The 22,715-nt window shown below is 35.5% G+C and overlaps 1 protein-coding gene and 1 long non-coding RNA gene across 2 annotated transcripts in view; both read left to right on the forward strand.

Annotated features, from left to right (window-relative positions):
* NDUFAF2 (NADH:ubiquinone oxidoreductase complex assembly factor 2) overlaps positions 1 to 22,715 on the forward strand; it is a 155,929-nt gene that overhangs the window by 9,197 nt on the left and 124,017 nt on the right. The gene's annotated exons all lie outside the window — the stretch shown is intronic.
* The window catches only part of LOC140633676 (uncharacterized), a 28,165-nt gene continuing 12,686 nt past the window's right edge, over positions 7,237 to 22,715 (forward strand). Inside the window, exon 1 of the long non-coding RNA XR_012031257.1 lies at positions 7,237 to 7,463. This is a non-coding gene — a long non-coding RNA (uncharacterized lncRNA). The remainder of the gene's footprint in view (positions 7,464 to 22,715) is intronic.

Here is a 22,715-nt window from a genome sequence, read left to right on the forward strand (position 1 = left end):
TCTGAAGGTTGTATTTTTAATTTTCTGATCTTCATTTTATTTTATTTTTTTAAGAATTTATTTTTAAGAAAAAGAGAGTGCAGAAGAACATAAGCAGGGGGAGCGGCAAAGGGAGAGGGGCTTGATCCCAGGACTCCGGGATCATGACTTGAGCTGAAGGCAGATGCTTAACCAACTGATCCACCCAGGTCCCCCTCTGATCTTCATTTTGATATTTCACTCTTTTTTTTTTTTAAGAAAGATTTTATTTATTTATTCATGAGAGAGAGAGATAGAGAGGCAGAGGCACAGGCAGCCCAGAGACGCAGGCTCCCCATGGGGAGCCCAACGTGGGACTCAATACCAGGACCCCGGGATCATGACCTGAGCCAAAGGCAGGCACTCAACCACTGAGTCACTCAGGTGCCCCAATATTACACTTCTTAATTCTGTTTTCTTCTGAAATGATTTCAGATGCTTACCGAATTCCCTACTTTTGCACATGTATGCATGCATGTACTTGAACACTGAATTGTATTTTGGTGAATAGAGAATTCCAATATTTTCCCTGTAGTATTTGATTGCATCCCCATCTCATACCAGTAAACCACATCTGTGTCATACTTTCATCTAAAAGAAGACCAGGAGGATGAAATGTCACAGTGATTACCTGTCAATCCTTTATACTGGCTTTAAAATGAACTTAAGTGTCCTTAATCTTGAATTTTTCTTTTCCCTGACAGGGAAATACAGTATTTTTTTAATCAAAATGGAAACTAATAATAAAAGAGTGACTAGGCTATATTATATCTGTTTCTAAGTGAAGCTGAAAATATGTAAAAGAATCACTTGCCCTTTTTTGCTTTGAGGATTTTATAATTGCTTTACAGTAATGACAATAATGATAATTAGTATTGAATACTGTGAGTTAGGTACTATTTCTTGCACTTGTGATGATTCACTGTACTTGTGGAAGAATTATAACACATAAGAAAAATAATACATCTTTTGTTGATTTGTTAAGGTATTTAGTGATAAACTCCAATCGTATTAACATATTTGTGTTGAATTCAATTTCTCTGTATCTGTAAATCAGATGGAACTGTTACTTTTCTTACTTGGGCCTCTCCCTTTTCAGAGTGCTACTCAGTTCAATTCATTTCAGCTATTTTATTTATTTATTTTTTAAATTTTTATTTATTTATGATAGTTACACAGAGAGAGCGAGAGAGGCAGAGACACAGGCAGAGGGAGAAGCAGGCTCCATGCACCGGGAGCCCGATGTGGGATTCGATCCCGGGTCTCCAGGATCGCGCCCTGGGCCAAAGGCAGGCGCTAAACCACTGCGCCACCCAGGGATCCCCATTTCAGCTATTTTAAAACTTTCTAAGAGTTTCTCTGCAAGAATTAATTATAAAATTGAGTTGACACGCTTGCTTTTGAGAGTTGACAATAGGATTGTATAGTTATTTTCAGAATCATAGTACAGACTTCATTATATCATTGTTAGAATAAATTTGCATTTTTAAAAAATGACTTAGGAATATATATATAACTTTGTCTAAAAAGTAGTTTTGGGGACACCTGGGTGGCTCAGTGGTTGAGCATCTGCCTTTGGCTCAGGGCGTGATCTCTGGATGGGGGATCGAGTCCCACATCTGGCTCCTTGTGGAAAGAAGCCTGCTTCTCCTTCTGCCTATGTTTCTGCCTCTCTGTGTGTGTCTCTCATGAAAAATAAAATATTTTAATAAATAGATAAATAAATAGTAGTTTTGTAATTTTAACACAGAGGAAAATATTTCTTTCATCTTTATTGCCTTTGAGTTGACTGGTGCCTCCATCTTGTGGTCAAAGTGACAAATTGCACCCTTTGCCAGAGATTCTCATTAAGCTTTTTCCCCCCCTCACTTGAGTATATCTTTTAAAGTTATTTTCTGTGCTTTGTTTATTAAGAGTATAACTCTTTTTTTTCAAGCTTTTATTTAAATTCCAGTTAGTTAACAGATAGTGTAAGACTGATTTCAGAAGCAAAATTTAGTGATTCATCAATTACACATAAAACACAGTTCTCCACTCAGTAAGTGCCCTCCTTAACACCCATCACCCATTTAGCCCATCCCCCATCTCTCCTTCCCTCCAGCAACTCTCAGTTCATTTTCTGTAGTTAGCAGTCTTATGATTTGCCTCCTTTCTATTTTTATCTTATTTTTCTGCTTTGCCTCTCCTCCCTCCCATGTTCATCTGTTTCATTTCCTAAATTCCACATAAGAGTGAAATCATATGGTATTTGTCTTTCTCTGACAGACTTATTTCACTTAGCATAATGCTCTCTAGCTCCATGCATATTGTTGCAAATGGCAAGATTTCATTCTTTTTTATGGCTGAGTAATATTCCATATTTATTTGAGGGAGAAAGAAAGATCAGAAGTGGGGGGCAGGGGTAGAGGGAGAGGAAGACTCCCTTTTGAGCAGGGAGCCCAGTGCGGGACTCAATCCCAGGACCTTGGGATCATGACCAGAGTCAAAGACAGACACTTAACCCACTGAGCCATCCAGGCACCCAATCATAAGGTAGTTCTATTTTTAATTTTTTGAGGAACCCTCATATTGTTTTTCAGAGTGGGTACACCAGTTTGCATTTCCACCAACAGTGTAGGAAGATTCCCCTTTTGCTGCATCCTCACTAACATCTGTTGTTTCCTGTGTTGTTAATTTTAGCTATTCTGACAGATTTGAGGTAGTATCTCATTGTATTTTACCAATGGTGAGTGATGTTGAGCATCATTTCATGTCTCTGTTAGCCATCTGGATGTCTTTGGAAAAATGTCTGTTCATCTCTTCTACCCGTTTTTTACCTGGATTACTTGTTTTTTGGGGTATTGAGTTTGGTAAGTTCTTTATAGATTTTTTATAGAAACACTTTGTCAGATATGTCATTTGCAAATATCTTCTCCCATTCCAAAGGTTGCCTTTTAGTTCTGTTTGATTGTTTCCTTTGCTGTGCAAAACTTTTTATCTTGATGAAGTCCCAATAGTTCATTTTGGCTTTTGTTTCCTTTGCTTCTGGAGACATATCTAGTAAGAAGTTGCAACAGCCGATGTTAAAGAGGTTGCTGGGGGATCCCTGGGTGGCGCAGTGGTTTAGCGCCTGCCTTTGGCCCAGGGCGCGATCCTGGAGACCCGGGATCGAATCCCACGTCGGGCTCCCGGTGCATGGAGCCTGCTTCTCCCTCTGCCTGTGTCTCTGCCTCTCTCTCTCTCTCTCTCTCTCTCTCTCTCTCTCTGTGACTATCATAAATAAATAAAAATTAAAAAAAAAAAACTTTTAAAGAGGTTGCTGTGTTCTCCTCTAGGATTTTGATGGTTTCTTATCTCACATTTAGGTCTTTCATCCATTTTGAATTTATCTTTGTATTATAGGGTAAGAAAGTGGTCCACTTTCATTCTGCATGTTGCTGTCCAGTTTTTCCAATACCATTTGTTAAAGAGACTATCTTTTTTCCATTGGATATTCTTTCCTGCTTTGTCGAAGATTAGCTGACCATAGAATTGTGGGTTCATTTCTGAGTTTTCTATTCTGTTCCCTTGATCTTTGTGTCTGTTTTTGTGCCAGTACCATACTGTCTTGATCACTACTGCTTTGTAATGTAACTTGAAGTCAGGAATCATGATGCCTCCAGCTTTGCTTTTCTTTTTGAAGATCGCTTTGGCTAGTCAGGGTCTTTTGTGGTTCCATACAAATTTTAGGATTGTTGTGTTCTAGCTCTGTGAAAAATACTGGTGTTTTTTTGATAGGGATTGCATGAAATTTGTAGATTGCTTTGGGTAATATAGACATTTTAACAATATTATTCTAATCCACGGGCATGGAATGTTTTCTCATTTCTTGTGTCATCTTCAGTCTCTTTCATAAATGTTCTTTAATTTTCAGAGTACAGATATTTTACCTCTTTGGTTAAGCTTATTTCTAGGCATCTTACTGTTTTTGGTGTAACTGTAAGTGGAATCGATTCCTGATCTCTTGTTCTGCTGCTTCATTATTGGTGAATAGAAATGCCACAGATTTATGTATGTTGATTTTGTATCCTACAACTTTACTGAGTTCATGTTTCAGTTCTAATAATTTTTTGGTGGAGTCTTTTGGGTTTTCTACATAGAATATGATGTCATCTGTGAAGAGTGAAAGTTTGACTTCTTCCTTGCTGATTTGGAAGCATTTTATTTCTTTAGGTTTTCTGATTGCTGAGGTTAGGACTTCCAGTACAATGTTAAATAATAGTGAGAGTGGACATCCCTGTCTTGTTCCTGATCATAGCAGAAAAGCTCTTAAGTTTTTTCCCATTGAGGATGATATTAGCTGTGGGTTTTTCATATATGGCCTTTTTGAGGTTGAGGTATGTTCCCCCTAAATCTACGTTGTTGAGGGTTTTTATCATGAATAGATGTTGTACTTTGTCAAATGCTTTTTCTTCATTTTTGAGAGGATCATATGGTTCTTATTCTTCTTTTATTAATATTTTCTATCATGTTGATTGATTTACAAATATTGAACCACTCTTGCAACCCAGGAATAAATCCCACTTGATTGTGGTGAATGATTCTTTTAATATACTGTTGGATTCGATTTGCCAATATTTTGTTGAGAATTTTTGCAACAGTATTCATCTGGGATATTGGCCTGTAGTTCTCTTTTTTAGTGGAATCTTTGTCTGGTTTTGAGATCAGGTTAATGTTGGCCTCATAGAATGAGTTTAGAAGTTTTCCTTCCATTTATATTTTTTTGGAATGATTTGAGAAGAATAGATATTAACTCTTCTTTAAATGTTTTGATAATAATAAAAACAAGAAACAAGAAGTTCCCCCAAGAAGCCATTGGCCCTCAACTTTTGTTTCTTGGGAGATTTTTGATTACCAATTGAAGTTTTTTGCTAGTTATGTTCAAGTTTTCTGTTTCTTCCTATTTCAGTTTTGGTCGTGTATATGTTTCTAGGAATTGATCCATTTTCTTTCAGATTGTCCAATTTGTTGTCATATAATTTTTCTTAATATTCTCTTATAATTGTATTCTTGTGGTTTTGGTTGTTATTTCTCCTCTCTCATTTGTGATTTTATTTATATGAGTCCTTTCTCTTTTCTTTTTGATAAAAAAAAAAAGTCTGTCTAGGAGTGTATCAGTTTTATTCATTTTTTCCAAGAACCAGCTCCTGGTTTCATTGATCTGCTCTACTCATTTTTAAGTTTCTGTATCATTTATTTCTGCTCTAATCTTTATTATTTCCCCTCTTTTGCTGGCTTTAGGCTTTGTTTGTTCTAATTTTTCTAGCTCCTTTAGGTGTAAGGTTAGGTTGTTTGTTTGAGGTTTTTTTTGTTTTGTTTTTTGCTTCTTGGGATAGGCCTGTATTGCTATATACTTCCCTCTTACGACTGCTTTTGCTGCATCCCAAAGATTTAGTACCATCATGTTTTCATTTTTATTTGTTTCCATGTATTTTTTTATTTCTTTTTAAATTTCCTGGTTGACCCATTCTTTCTTTAAGTAGCATGTTCTTTAACCTCCATGTATTTGCGATCTTTCCAAATTTTTTCTTGGGGTTGATTACAAGTTTCATAGCATTGTGGTCGGAAAATATGCCTGCTATGATCTCAATCTTTTTGTACTTGTTGAGGCCTGATTTGTGACCTAGAATGTGATCTATTCTGGAGAATGTTCCATGTGGACTTGAAAAGAATGTATTGTGCTGCCGTAGGATGAAATGTTCTGAATATATCTGTTAAGTCCATCTGGTCTAGTATGTCATTCAAAGCCATTGTTTCCTCGTTGATTTTTTGCTTAGATGATCTGTCCATTGATTTAAGTGGGGTGTTAAAGTCCCCTACTATTATTATATTATTATCAGTGCGTTCCTAAAAGCATGACTTTTATTAAAAAGACATTGATCCAGTTTTCCCTCTAGGGCTTTGCTCTGAAAATTATTTTCTCTCTCCATGGATCTTCCATCTTTCTATTTATTTATTTATTTTTACCCTAAAGGAGACAAAAGGCACTCAAAAGAAACCACTTGAAATGACCTGTTTAAAAATGAAATGTTGTAGGAAAAGAGCTATTGTGATGGTGGTAGTGGTGGTATGTGTGGGTACGAGACAGGGAAAAGTTTGATTAGCCTTTTATGTTGAAAAATGAAATCTAAATTCTTCAACAAAATTTACTATATAATTTCAACTGTAAGCTAATTAATGGAATTGATAAGTCATCAATACTGATTTTTTAACAAGGTTTTTCTGAAGAAATTGTGATAGCTTTCATTTCACATGTGTCTCTTCTAATAGGATTAAGAAAAGTATTCTTTTTGCAAAATTTGAGGTCTCAATCAAATTTTCTAAGGATTCTTATTAATCTTTGATTAATACTCATTATCTTTTGAATCGCCTTTAATGTTGTAATCCTTTCTAGTCTACTTCGGCCACCTTCAATTAGAAATTATTTTTTTGTGATTTTATATCACTTTCATAGACTTCATGAAACTGGTTCAAGATTTGCAGTTTCCTTTTGAATTCAACTAACGTATTTGTAAACATTGGAAAATTAGAGAAATCAACATACAAGTGAAGAGGTTGCCTTGGAGGGTGAATAGAAATTCAAATATTGAGTAGTTCTTTAAATGTGGACCAACATTATAAGTTTTATAGTGAGGATTTTTATTTATGTAACTTTTGCTTTCTTACGTGTACTGGAAACTGTAGTTACTTTGTTAATAAATATACAATCACTGAGCAACTCTGGGACTGAAATACTTCTGCAGTTTGCTTTCCCCTCACTGGCAAGATTTTTGAAAACACAATGTACTTACTTTACCTGTAATCTAGAATTCACTGTTCTCTAGGTGTTTACTTTTGTACTTTGTGCCCCCACTGTGTTGTAGGTGATCATTTTTGTAGCTGTGTCCCTGACTCTCTGGTTTTCTGGACTGTGTCCAGATTGTATCAGATGTTCAGAAAAGTGAATTTACCCATTAGATGGTCAGTTATTGAATATCTGCTATGTGGCAGGCACAGTTCTAGACATTAGAGATATATCAATAAATACAATACTAAAAAATCCATGCCCATAATTGATTTTACTTTGTAGCTAAGGGCATCAGATGACAAAAACATATATAGTGATCGAATTACATAATTGTTCCAGTGTGGTAAGTGCTTAGGGAAAAAGAAAGTAAATCAGATGAAAGGAATCGGGAGTACTGGTAGGGAGTGGGTTGAAATTTTAAATGGAATGGGTAGGATATCTTCATAGAGAAGGTAACATTTTGTTTGGTTGGTTTTTTAAAAAACTTTTTTCCTTAATTTGAGAGACAGAGAGAGAGATCACAAAGGCAGAGGGAGAAGCCAACTCCCCACTGAGCAGAGAGCCCTACACCAGGCTCAATCCCAAGACCCTGAGATCGTGACCAGAGCCCAAGGCAGCCACCCAGGCACCCCTTGAGAAGGTAACATTATGAACAAAGGCTTGAAGGGAGTGAGGAAATTAGCCCAGTGGATATTTGTGACGGAGCATACTGGCCAGATGGAGTAGCAGTGTAGATTAGCTTTTACTCTGAATGAAATAGGGAGTTATCCTCAGCACTTGTGCTAGTGCCTAACATACACTAGATATTTCATTAGTGTCTGTTAAATTGAAGGAAATAGACTCCACAGGGGTAGACTTTGGCTTACCTTATCTCATTTCCTTTCTTGCAGTGCTTCTGATGCTTCTCTCTGTTAAGTAGCAGAAGAATAAAGAGAAACATAGTCCCTTTGAGAATATAAAAGCCCTTGAGATGGTTTCACTTTAAATCTAAAAGATTTCCTTGTCATTTTACCTCTAAAATTTGACTTTCTTTTTTTAAGATGTTATTTCTGAGACCTTCCTTTTGGAATCTGAAGTGAACCTACATTTAGTGACTGTTTCCAGCAGTGCCTTTTTTTTTTCTTTTCATTTCTGTTTTTTTAGGAATCAGATTTATTGTTTTAAGCCTGTGTGCTGTATCTAGGGAGGCAGATGGTATAAGAGAAGAAGAAATGGACAATGCATCATAAGTAGGACCCCTTTCTGCCACTTTCAGCCATCTCTTTAATAGTTGTTGAACATTGTGTGCTAGAAGTATGTGTGTTTTTAAAATTAATAGACTTTATTTTTCAGAAATATTTTCACAAATTATTGAATGAAATATGCCAAGTACTTTAGTTAATGATCAAGATCACAATAAATAAAACAGTATAATTTAATCAAATACAGGCATTTTTGAAGTTGAAAATACTTTTCCTGTGTTATTAGAGATTAGTACATATTGTCATTGAAGGTCAAAAGTAACATTATGAACCATTGAGAAGATATTCAGTGTAGAAGTGGGGTACTTAAATGTTATGTACACTTTAACTTTTAAAATAACCAAGTTTGGGATCCCTGGGTGGCGCAGCGGTTTGGCGCCTGCCTTTGGCCCAGGGCGCGATCCTGGAGACCTGGGATTGAATCCCACATCGGGCTCCCGGTGCTTGGAGCCTGCTTCTCCCTCTGCCTGTGTCTCTGCCTCTCTCTTTCTCTCCGTGTGACTATCATGAATAAATAAATTTAAAAAAATAAATAAATAAATAAAATAAAATAAAATAAAATAACCAAGTTTTATCAAAGCGAAAATACATGCAAAATACTTCAAATCTATAGTAAAACTTATGCAGATGCAGGAGATGTGCTTTTGTTAAGCAGACTTTCTCAGGTAATTGTAATTTGTTAATTATATGAATTATGGAATGATGCCTTACAAATGATACTTGGAACACATAATCAGTAAGCGTTTATCTCTCATGTATTTTTTATATTTCCTGAAATACTCTTGCTCTCACAACTTCTTTTGACCACTTAACCATCTGAACAAAAGAGTGGTTGCTGGTAAAATGGCATACTCATCTCTAAATCCATTCTTATTGGAGACACGTTATATTTTTCCTCTATGACTCTTACATAAGTATTTTTTCCCTCTGAATCTTAGATTCACTTGCTTGATCTCTAAGTTTTCCACATGAAAGCATTGACTTTGCATTTGTAATTTCCAAAGAGCAACTTTTTAAAAAATCTGGCATTCAAAGAATAAATAAAATAAAAATAATCTAGCATAATTTATTATCAAAAAATATTTTTAAGTTAAATAATTTCATTTCTATCTTTGTTAAACATTGAAAGTTACTCTAGTAGTAAATTGGAGTCAAAATGTTTTTATTCTAATTTTATTATATCAGAAACCACATGAGCAACTTGAATAAGAAGGATAAAGAAATCATTAAGTCATTTGAATTTTTAACCTTGTTTGTCTCTGTGTATGTGAGTCTGACTGAAAGACACTGTAATTTCCTTCCAGATACGAATTGTAAATGGAGGGCCTTTTGAATGGCTACTTTTATTCATTTATAGATGAAGGAACTGGGGACTGAAACAGATTGTTACTAGTCCAGAGCTCCTAAGAACACAGACTGTATTTTTCCAGTATAGTTTAACAAAAATGATCTTTAAACTGATTTTGTAGTATGCCAACTTTTTATCAGTGTGCACCACACAATAAATACTTTTAGTCTCTATACCAGTTAAACTTTTAGTGCCATCGTGTGTGTGTGTGTATATTTATAAAACATATTTGTGTATGAAATATAAATATATATAAATTTACATTGTGTATACACATGTGTACACATATTTCATGTGTCTGCAAATTTATAGCTTTTTATCTTTCTTTTGAAAATAATCTTCTCTTTATCAGAACCAAATCAAGCTTTATAGCTAGTTCATGAAATCATGAAAGCAGCAAGGTTTTATGATGGAAGCATTGACACACACCAGCAGTTGTAGCCCAGTACTGTGTTGTAACTATGTGGCACATGTTCATCAGCACAAAGGATTGGTGATTGCAGTATATAGTTTCCAATCAATCTCTTTGAAACTCATAAAAAGTGTGTATGGTCCTGATGTGCAGTATTTCTAGAATTGTGTATGACTTCACTAAGCTGTTTTCATTTAGGCAGGATAGCCAAATGAGAAAAATAACTGAAACACTGGAAATACTGTAAAAACAATTGGTTAAGCTGTAAGAAAGGAAAATGGGTCAAAGCCAGTGTCACATTTTTGTCAGCTGTGTAGCCCATTTGTCCTGTTTAGATTGTATATGATGAAAGGGCTGCCAACATAGGAGTTAAAAAACTTAATTGAGCTCTACTTGGGTAACTTACTTTTGTTTCATAAGCTTGATGATAAATCTTGATAAATCTGCTGATATGACATTAGAGTTTAATTAGAAAATAAAGAATTAAGCACAATTATTTATAACTAATAAGATTTTATTTTTCCTTTTTCAGAATTATTTTAATGGGCACTATTTTACACCTATTAGTAAATAAAATATTTTCAGGATCTCCTTTTCCATTCTAACCTTTATTGTTCTTGGATTCCTTCCTCCTTATGTTTTTTAATTGCATGCCCATGTAGGAACAAAATTTTGAAAATGTCTGAAATAGCAGCCTCTAAATTAGGTATTAGCATCTTGGAGAAAGGTTTGTTTTCTGGCCACCTGCCAAGTCTCCTACTAAATTATTGGCAATCAAGTACTTAATATGATTTTCAGTCAATAAATGGCACCCATCCGTATCTTTTTTGGGAATATAAAATTGTCAAATTTTCTAACTCTAGGAGTCTCAGCAATGAGCCTGGGTCAGATTTGGAGCCAGCAGAATTATATGTGTAGCTACTGCTTAATTTGTCAAAAAGATATACAGGAATATTTTGGGCAACTATAAACTTGGATGAATGAAGAAATAAACCAACAAATCTAAAGTTTTAATTTTAATAAGGGCAATTGTAATCATTAACATTTTACAGTAACATTTAAGAAACTGATACTGAAGGAACAAAACAATTAAATGATCTTTTTTTTATTTCTAGTATATATCATTTTGGAGGATTATTCTTATATCTATTGACTGACAATAATGAAATAGGATATGCAAAACCTCCAAATAAGTTGTTTTAGCAATAAGAAATCATTGCTGTTTTGGTACTTTTAGTAGTTTGGTGACCTTTAAAAAAAATGTTTCTTTTGCTTAATAAATATGCGGAATAGACATAAAATTTTGTTTTCTCTCAATATGCTGAAAACATTTTTGCCCTATGAATAGGCGTGAATGTTGGAATCAGAGACTTCACAGAGGCTTTGTCTATTAATGAGTAAACCATAAAAATTTGACAATGTTTGAGTCATGAGTTCCGTCCAAGGTAGAGGATTCTGTGACTCAAACCTCATCTCTGTGATCCCATTTTTCTCTCCTTCTAGTAGTATTCCACGTAATAGGTTACACCCTTCCCTGGCTTCCTTCCCATAGCATAACCTGACAAACCTTCATAAGTCTCTTGATTTTCTCTTTTTGCTAGATAATTTATTGTTAAGATGAGATTTCCAGTATTCAGATATTTATGATTTAACATTTTAAATATTTAAGTACACTATATCAACTTATGTTTTCAGCATACTCTAAAGTTCAAAGCTACTTATCATGGTAGAAGAAGTGGAATTGGTGGCTTTAAGGCTACATGTTCTTAATATAGATTCTATGTATTTAAAACTCTAGGGATCCCCGGGTGGCTCAGTTGGCTAAGCATCAGATTTCAGCCCAGGTCATGATTTCAGGGCCCTGGGATCAAGCCTGCATTGGGTTCTGCACTCATCAGGGAATTGGCTTGTCCCTCTCCCTCTCCATCTGCTTTTTCTCAATCTCTCTCTCTCTCTCAAATAAATAAAATCTTAAAAGAAAAAAAGTTTTAAATAAATAAAATGCTAGTAGACAGATTGAAGTTGAGTAGAATAATGGCATATGGGTAAGGAACAGAGGATCTCAAAAATATTTTTCAAATGGCAGTCTGTGTGGACCCCAGTAGATAATAATGTAGATTGATGAAATGATCTTGTAAAATACAGTGTCCCTTTGAAGGAGTAAAGCTTTGTTCATTCTCACTTTAGTCTAGATCACTTTAACCATTAACCACTTTAACAGTATTAAAGTGCAGTTAAGATAGAGAGTTGATTTAGAAGATTAAGGGCAGAGGAGAGAGCTTCTTTTCTTGCTCTTGAGGCTTAACCTCTATGAGGTAGAAAACTTGTTAATGGAATGAGGAGCTATAAAATTAAGGAGGCATTTGGGAAAAGGAAGGGGAATGTTCAAGGTAGACCTTTCAGTTTTGTTCAGAATCCTAGTGGTGTCATCCTGACAATCACCTTTCTCTTTAACAAACAATCTTCTACATGTCCTCACAGGGTCCCAGGGCCCATCTTGGACCTACTGTGTCAGAGCTTCCATTTTCACAAGATCCACAGGCCTTTCAGTGGCACATTACAGTTTGGGAATCACTGTTGCAAGTGACTGATATATGAGTTCAGCAGGCTTGGTTAGTTTAGGTAGCAGCCCTTCTACTCCCCACATTACCCTCCTTCTCCTTCTCCCGTCCCTCCCTTACTCCCTTCATTCCTTTAACTTGATCTCAGCTACTCTGGACTGTTTTTCAGCTCAGTGTTGTATACTATTGATACTTCCCTGTTGAGACATGAAGAAAAAGAAAAGAAGTTGTGCTAAGTAGTGTACCACTAAAAAGAGGTTGGTGAAGTAAGTCAAGTTTCCCTCTTACAGGACCCTCATCATCTACCTTATGATTTATCAGATGGCAGATTTTCTTATATACATCCTTCAGAAGATATTCTTCATAACCTTAGAGGGCCTCTCATGTAAGGAAGTGAAATTATTGGATCCTGGGACACTCTGGGGCAAAGCATTTGCCTGATACTATTCTTACAGTACCTAATAGAAGGGCTGGCAGCTTTCAGCCAGATGACTAATTCTTCTGTGGTTAAGTGTTCTGCTTCTCTGGCTGATATGAGGAAAGAAGCAGACATCTGATATCTCATGAGTAAATTTCAAGCAGCATCTAATTCTAATGGCATTTTTGGCACCAAAGAGGCTGTCCCCTCCCTCTTAAAAGTAAAAATGATGGATATTTTCATGATCATACCACACTTAAAATTTATGACCCTTGCCTACCTTTTAATGTCACTATACTGTAAGTTGCAAATAAATCCATTAATGGTGTTTGTTGTTGAGAACAGTGGACCTGGTAGGTGAGGGCTAGCTAGGTTATATTTCAGCTACTAGAAGATTACTGAAAGTAAACTAAAACAAGGAAAAAATAATTTCCTAATCTTTTTGAAATATGGGTATAAAAAATAATTCCTAAGAGTTTTCTTTTTTAAAACTATCTTGAAAATGAATCTTGCAAATAGCTTCAAAAAAACGTCTTTGGAACTAACATAAAATGGTACTCTATCCTATCCCTTCTTTCATTTGTCCATTTCCATGCACTATTTCCTGAATTAATAAATCAGAGTACATGAATGTCATTTGCAGAAAACACCAAGTGTTATTATAACTTCTTTAAGATTTTATTTATTTATTTATTTATTTATTTATTTATTTATTTGAGAGAGAGAGAGAGAGGGAAACAAGCAGACTCCACGCTGAGCATGGAGCCTCATGCAGGGCTCCATCTCATGACCCTGAGATCATGACATGTGCTAAAATCAAGAGTCAGACACTTAACCACCTGGAGCACCCAGGTGCCCCCAGACAATTTCTGATGAAATCTTGGCAGCCTTCGCATCTGTTGGGTTACTAGTACTGATTGCAGATGTCTTTGTGGATGTGGTAAACTGGTTTCTTGGTCACTTGGCTCAAGTTTATTAGATATTGCTAACAAGTAATAAAGATCTCCTGAGAATAGAAGCCTATACTGCCTTCTTCTCACTTTTTTCTTCCTTTACTGCCCTTCTGCTCCCAGTGGTGATGTGGTTGCTATTGAGAAAGCATATCACTAGTCTAGTGGGAACCATTAGATCAAACTAAAGATCTTAGTGTTTCTTACCCAAACTCCTTTGCACTCCTGCTTTCAGCACTTAAAAAAATATATAGTTTAAATGAATAACTGTAGACCAACTGAACAAAACTGGGAGTTCAGAAATAATTTCGTACATCCATTGGCCAATTGGTTTTCAACAGAGGTGCTAAAACGATTCAGTGAGGGAAACAGAGTCTCTTCAACAAAGCGTCCTGAGACAATTAGCTGTCCACGTGCAAAAAATGCAATTGGACTGCCACCTCATCCCACATACAAAAATTAACTCAAAATGGATTGGCCATCTATATATAAGAACTAAAATAGAAAATTCCTGGAAGAAAACAGGGATAAATCATGCTGTTGGATTTGGCAGTGGATTCTAAGATGTGACATCAAAAGCATAGTTAACAAAAAGAAAAAAATAAATTGGACATCATCAAAATTATAAACTTTGTTTATTAAGTGATATTATCAAAGTGAAAAGGCAACCTACAGAATGGAAGAAAATATTTGCAAGTCACGTATCTAATAAGGGTCTAGTATCCAAAAGAGATGACAAAAACATAATAACTGAATTTTAAAATGGTCAAGTGATTTGAATAGTAGACATTCCTCCAAAGAAGATATACAAATGACTAACAGGCACATGAATGGATGCCTAACATCATTAGTCATTGAGAAGTGCGAATAAAACAATGAGTTACCACTTCACACCCACAAGGATGGCTATAAGCAAAAGAAAAAAGAAAAAGTGATGGCAAAGATAGGAAGAAGTAGAACCCTCCTACATTGCTGGTGGGTATGTAAAAGGGTACAGCTGCTCTGGAAAAGAGTTTAGTGGTTCCTCAAAAAGCTAAATATAAAATTACCATATGACCCAGCAATTCTATTCCTAAAGTATATAACCAAAACAACTGATACTCAAATACTTGCACATGAGTGTTAATAGCACTATTCACACTAACTAAAAGGCGAAAACAACCCAAATGTTCATCAGGAAATGAATGAAAAAGAAACAAATTGTGGTATATCCACACAATGGAATATTACTCAGCCATGTAAAGGAACGAAGTCCTGATACTTCCTACAACGTGGATAAACCTGTGAACATATTAATATGCTATATAAAAGAAGGCAGACATGAAAGTTCACATATTGTATGGTTCCATTTATATGAAGTAACCAGAATAGATAAATCCATTGAAGATTGCTGGGGCTAGGAAGAAGAGAGGACAGCAAGTAAGTGATGGCTATGGGGTATTTCTTTGGGACGATGAAATATTTTGAAAGTAGATGGAGAGGGTGGTCCCACAATCTTTCAAACGTACTTAAAGCCATTGAATTTTGGACTTTAAAGTGTTTATCTTATGTGAATTTCACCTCTATTTTTTAAAAAAGTATAACTACTTGCACTAGTATGCAGAGAGAATGTTATCAACATCAGCATCTTCATATGCAGTGCATTTTGGAAAATGTTTTCTGTGGAGTCAGAGTACTTTATTCTGAAACTATTTGGAGAAATTACTCAAAAAACTAGATGTCCTATTCTATTGTAGTGTGTGGGGTTTGGTTTTGTTTTTTTACCTTTTACAAATCAGAAAAACTGTTTAGAATTCCGTATTGAAAGAACTAACTTTTTTAATAAAGATTTTATTTATTTATTTGTCAGAGCATGTGTGTACAAGTAGGCAGAGTGGCAGACAGAGGGGCAAGCAAGGGGAGAGGGAGAAGCATGCTTCCTGCTGAGCAGGGAGCTGGTTGTGGGGCTGCATCCTAGGACCCTGGGATCATGACCTGAGCTGAAGGCAGACATGCTTGCTTAACTGACTGAGTCACCAAGGCACCCCATGAAAGAATTGTTTTCCTTTTTTGGCTGGCATTTGCATAATTATTTTGATAGGAAATTAAAAATGTTAGAAGACAACATGATAGAAGAAAATATTTAAATTGTTATAAATGATTACTAAGAGTATAATAAAATCTTCATAGTGTTGAAGAATCCAATGCTTAAAAGAGTATGTAATGTGTCAGCCTTGAAAGTGTGCTAATCATCTGCTCAACGATGAACAAAGGGATTAAAAGCTTTAGTCTCTAGTGGTCCTTTTCAATGCGGGCTGAGTAGATTTAAAGTTCATTTGCCACATATGGTTTCATTAATAGCAATTCAGCTTTTCTCTGCCCATTTGAGGCTTTACACTTAGGGAGGTGAATCCAGCCTCCCATCAGACTTGCCAGTTTCCACATGTACTGTCTAAGGTTATCTTTCAACACCTTCTAAACCTAAAACAGGTGAAGAAATGCTTTATTCATAAAGTAGGTTATTTCATAATTAAAGTTAATAAATGTTTTGCTGGTGTTGTGTTTGATAAGAAAACATAAAGATATCAAAATAAGAATCTTAACTATCTCAGATGAAAATGAAATGCAATTAGAGGTGTACTTTTTTTTAAAAGGGTGGGGCAGTGCTTGGCTGGCTTATTTGTAGAGCATGTGACTCTTGAGCTTGGGATCATGAGTTCAAGTTCCATGTTGAGCTTGGAGCCTACTTTTTAAAAATGCAGTTAAAGGTGTACCTAACAGGAAAATACACTGTTAAAGGTGTACCTAAAGGAAAACACACTGTTTCTTTCAGGATACTCTTTTTTTACTCTCTTTCTGTCCTCACTTAGGAAGATTTGGGACTCCTACCTGCTTTCTTGTCTTGTAGATTAGAAATTTTCACCTGACTCCTTGGTGATGGTGCATCAGCTTCCTCTGTTGAACCTGATACCCGTGACCCCTGGAGATGAAACACCTGAATACATAAAATGTTTTGTTAAATCATTTGTTTTAGGTTACCTAATAAATTAAATTTACACTAGTTAATATAGGAATGATTACAGAATGACAATGAGAAATACCACCAGCAAAGAGTGGGTAATAAAGTGGCTGGAAACCATAGAACAGCTTATGTTTAAATAAGAGAGAGCATCAGAATGAGTCAGAGGGACAAAATATGATTTCTGGTCCACTTCTTTCTCTTATTTTTCTGTGAATCATTACCATATTATATACCATGGCCTTTTTCTAGCAACAGACTCTCTTTGGGCATCCAGCCACCACATGATACTATTCCTGAAGGTTCTATTCTTATTCTCCTTCCTTGGCAGAAACACCCCAGGGAGGGAGCCAACTCGAGTTCCCCTTTCCCAATTACCTTCTAACTATTTCTCCTATCCCACATTCCTAGCTATTCCCCTCAAGGCTTTTCTCTGTCTAATAAGTCCAGATGGGCCCAACCTCCTTATACTTTTACTTTTAGGTTATATTTGTCTTTCTATATCTTTAATGAGCTCTGTTTCACATTTGCCTGTGTTTAAAAATGATAGGGAGAATGCAAAGAATGACTTCCCCATGCAACTTTATTTCTGAAGGGAATACCATTGTGAAGACTGCACCAGTATGGACTAGTAATTCATTGTGCCCATGATATTCACTCTCCATTAATATTTTGTAGGGTTTCAGTGAACATAGATTTCCCACCTGTGCTGTTCTAATAGTCTTATGAGACAATTCAGTTGGTCTTCAAAATAATGAATCCTTATTAAGTATGGTTTGATTGGAAGTCATATCTGATAAAATATTCTGTCACTTGAGATATTTACTAAAATCTCATTACATTGTGATGAATTTAAAAATCAGAATTTCTATTATTTGACTATAAAATCTCTTTATGTAAGAGATATTTCTCTGTTAGGTACTAACCTCAGAATTTATTCTGCTGACATCCTCAGACATCATATTCTTACATCTTATGCAGTTACCTTGTACCACAGGGGTATTGCTGGCCCAATGCAAACCAAGATGATGGCTTAAAACAAAACAAAATACAAACCCTGCTTGTTTACTGACTGTCTAGGGCTGGTATCTTCATGCTTTCTCTGCAGCTAGACTAAGGATTTAGTGAGTTGGGAAAGAGTTGAAAGGGTTACTAGGAAGACTTGAGGTAGAAGTATATTATGATATAATGGATCAGCTCAGCAGTGAGCTAGAGCTGGCTAGGAGAGCCATGGCAAAGTACCCACCAGGACCGTATTGTCAGCAAGTGGATTGGAACTTACTTTTAAAAAGGAGTTCATCTCAGCCCCATTTCCTTAGTTCACAACTCATAAGATCAATTATTAACTTTAAGCTATCAAATAGGTTTCCTTTTAGTTACCTATTTTATGAGTCCTCTCCAATCATAGCATAAGCTGAGGAATGTAGTTTTAGTTTAATATATCACTCACTCCTCTGTCAGCTCAAGCAAAGAGGCTATTCAACCCTAACTCCTTCAGAGTCCTAAGTAGTCATATTTTTTTGTTCACTCTTATTTAAGATTACAAAAATCTTGAAAATGTGGTTTTATATTTCAGAATCTACCACATTTAAATCAATGTGTAAGTTCAAGGGCATTGGAATCAGTATAATTTATGGTTCTCTTTTCATCTCAGCGTGAATAACTTCAAATTCAGTGAAGTGTTGTTTGGCTTTTCTTACCCAAATGGTATAGTTATCTGATTCACTTCAATAGTTGCCTATTTTCCCTTTCAGAAATGTCTGTTCTCTCACCAGGAGACTAAAACATTGTGCAGATGTACAGTTGGATACAATGATGCCAATATAATATATGCACTGTTCAATAATTTATTTTGTATCTGGAGTGATGCATCTGTTTCTTTCTTGTGGGAGGGGGTTTGAGCTTCATTTCAATGTCATTTTAGGTACTGGTCCAATTCTTCCATCCAGTTAACCAAAAATGAAAATTTCCATCTGTTCAATTGCCATTCAGAGGAATGTTTTATCTCTGAAGCACATTATGACAACTAAAATTGACAGCATAATCTGTCTGACTTTTTTCTCTTTTATTTCCTCTTCATATTCTCTTGAGCTTTAACAAGAGAGTATTCTTTTTTAGAGCTGCCTAAGATTATAGAACTTACTCTTTCTTCTCTCTAGTAACTGTAGACCAATAGAGCGTGAATGGCTGTCCACTATTCACTGCTTTATTGTGTATTTTTTTCTATCCATTAGTGACCCTACAGGAAACATACTTGTTAGTATGCTATTAACAGAACAATGCAAACATAGCATTCTCTTTCTATAAGAGTAAATGTCTGCCAGTACTATTTGGCATTCCATTGAATGCAGACTCTTTCCAATTGACGTTTGGAAGGTACAGTTACAGGCTGATTTTTATTGATCATTCTGTACTTTAGAAAAGTGGCTAAGGAGGCCTTTGGAATATACTGTCTCTAAAGTTTTTAACTATTTAAAGAACTAAGAATATTACCTTAAATAGATTTTGTTGCTGAAATGGCAGAAAGATTCCTTCCTTCCTTCCTTCCTTCCTTCCTTCCTTCCTTCCTTTCTTTCTTTCTTTCTTTCTTTCTTTCTTTCTTTCTTTCTTTCTTTCTCTTTCTTTCTTTTTGTTTATACTCTAACTTAAATTAGAAAAAAAAACAAAAACCAACACCACCTTTCTATTTTTGGGCCAGGTAAGAATTTTAGGACAACAAATTAAACAAAGCCCTATCCCTCAAATGAAGGGTTATATCCTTGGAGCAGCATGATAGATTAAACTGACTGATTTTCATAGCAATGGAAAAAAGACATAGCTATATACTAAAACTTTAGCTATGCTACACCCACAAAAAATATTATTGTAGATTACTGGATTTCTTTGAAATGTCTACACTTGTAATAAAAATCTCTGATATCCTGTACCCTTTCTTGTTCTCTTGAAGAGATTATATGATAGTTACATTACAGTAATGACCATCATTTTTGTATCCTGTATAATATTTGTGCCAGGTTAAGCATCTGTCTCTTGATTTTGGTTCAGGTCATAATCTCAGGGTGTTGTGAGTTTGAGCCCCACATTGGGCCCTGTGCTGGGCATAGAGCCTATTTAGGATTTGCTCTTTGCCTTTCCCTCAGTCCCTCCTCTCCCTCTCTCCCTCTCTATAAGAAAAGCAAAATATTTATGCCTTTGTAGCCTTTTTGAGGTATACTAGGCTAGTTGCATCTATATTATTTTTCTTAAATGTCTGTGCTCACTGAGGTTTTGTGTCCTTATTGTGTTTTGTTTTTCCCTTTTCTTCTGGTGGCTTACAGGTATATTTTTCACCTATGTATGTTTTATGTACCTTCCTATGGCAAACATGAATTCCTTTGTATCAAATCAGTAAGTTAGAGAATTACATTTTAATAATATTGTATGCTACCCATTGTAAAGAATAATACTTTAAAACTGAAACTGATTTTTTTTAATGATATGTAGTCTTTGATATAACGGATGACCAACTATAGACCACTCAATATATGGAGTATTTCAAAAGCTGTGATTGTGAGATCCATTGGAATATCACATATGGGAGTAAAGAGCACTCTTGAGAGTGTTAAACATCAGAACTAAAAGATTCCAGGTCTTAAAAGTGTTTTAGCTGTATTAATAAGAAAATACACATTTGTATACTTTGTGGCAGGCTGAGTAAATTTAAATCTCATATTTGAAGTATATGAGATCACTTAATCTTAGAAATTCTCCTGTTAAATTGCTATTCGTGTCTGAGCTTCATTGGAGTGCTCTAACTTGTCATAGTTTGCCCCTACACACAGTTTTCTTGGGGACATGTAACTAGATAACATTTGAAGCATACTCACATTGTTTAAGGGATTCAAATTTATTATAATCCCAGGACTACAGATGCTTATGTTATAAAAGCATTTTATTTTATTTATGTATTTATTTTAAAGATTTTAGTTATTTATTTGAGAGATAACATGAGCGGGGGAAGGCAGAAGGAGAGGAAAAAGCAGACTCCCCACTGAGCATGGAGCCTGATGCTGGGCTCCATTCCAGGACCCTGAGGTCATGACCTGAGCCGAAATCAAGATTTGGACACTTAACCGACTGAGCCACCCAGGCACCCCTATTTGAAACCATTTTACACTTCTCTCCTTAATCACCTAAAAAAGAACAGAAAGGAAAGGAGGGAAGAAGTAGAGAGAGAGAGGGAGAGAGAAAAAGAGGGGGAAAAGGAAGAAAGTAAAGAAGGAGGGAAAAGTTGGAGGCCAGTTCCTGCTTTAGCTCACAGTCTTTGGGAAAAAATCGGTTGTATGGTAAGGGTAAGAAGGAAGTGCTAGGAGAGTTCAGAAGTTGTATGAACCATTTCCTTCAGTGCTGAGGAAAACAATAACATAAACAAGGTCTTGTTCTTGAAAGCAAGGGAGGAATTTTTTAAACAGAAGAAGGAGAGTGGCCTTGTGGAAGTATTTTAGAAGAAGGAATGGCATGAATTGGTTCTGTACTTACAGATAGTCATATACTGTTTTTTGTTATCCCGTACCTAAAACCTTTTAGTATGAAGTCTAAAATGTTTTTCTATTCAGTAAGTATGTGTTGCTAACATTTTACATATAGCAGTGAATATGGGGAATACAAAAGGAAGTCAAATTCAACTCTGCCCTCACAAGCTGAGTGACATAGCTGACAAATCCTAAGGGTGAGTAGCCCGTCAGACCTGGATTTGAATCTTAGCTCAACCACTAATTGTTTCTTTGGTTGACTCACAAATAATTATGGAGCATCTCCTACATGCCAGGTATTATTCTAAGTGTTGGGATACTGTGATAAAAATATAAAAGGTACATGTTCTCTCCTGGCATTCTAGTATTTCCCTTACTTCAATTGTGATATAATTGACATCCAACATTGTATAAACTTAATATGTACAACATGATAATTTGATACCCATATGTATTAGGAAATTATTACTTCAGTAGGGTTAGTTAACACTTCCATCACCTCACATAATTACCTTTTTATTTTTGTATGTGGTGAGAACATCGAAGATCTATTGTCTTAGGAATTTTCATGTATATAATACCGTATTGTTAATTGTAGTCACCATGTGGTACATTAGACTCGCAGAACTTCCTCATTTTGTAACAGGAAATTAGTACCCTCTAACCAACATTTCCCCCATCCCCTACTCCCTGGCAACTGCCATTCTGCTATTCCTATGAGTTCAGCTTTTTTAAATTCTACATATAAATGAGATCATGCAGTATTTGTCTCTCTCTGTCTGACTTATTTCACTTAGACAATGCCCTCAAGGTCCATCCATGTTGTTTCCAGTGGCAAGATTTCTTTCTTTCTCATGGCTTTCTAGTATTCCATTGAGTATATATATCAATGTGCTTTATCCCTTTATCTGTCAATGGACACTTCAGTTGTTTCCATATTTTGGCAATTATGAATAATTGATAGCTCTTTGCAGCACTGATTTTATTTCCTTCGGGTATATACTCGAAGTGGGAGTGCCAGATCTTACGGTAGTTCTAGTTTTAATTTTTTGAGAAGCTTCCATACTAGTTTCCACAGTAGCTGCACCAATTTAAGTTTTTACCAACAGTGCATGAGTCTTCCTTTTTCTCCACATCCTTGCCAAAACTTGTTATTTCTTATCATTTTGATAATACCCATTCTAACAGGTATGAGGTGTCATAGCATTCTAATTTTAGTAGAAAGAGACAGAAAATAATTATATGAATAATATTTTGTCAGATAATGAGAAATGCCATAACCTGAAATATGTGATAAATAAGGGAGGAACAGGGCCATGTGAATTTTGCTTTTGGTTGAATGATCAGAAAGGGCACTTAGACATGAATAGTTTTCTGTTTTTAGAAAGAAAAAAGACTTATAGCTGGATTCTAGTGAGCTAAGGGGAGAGTCATATTCAGTGAAGTCAGAGGT

Source organism: Canis lupus, chromosome 5 (genome assembly GCF_048164855.1).
Source record: "Canis lupus baileyi chromosome 5, mCanLup2.hap1, whole genome shotgun sequence".
NCBI lineage: Eukaryota > Metazoa > Chordata > Mammalia > Carnivora > Canidae > Canis > Canis lupus.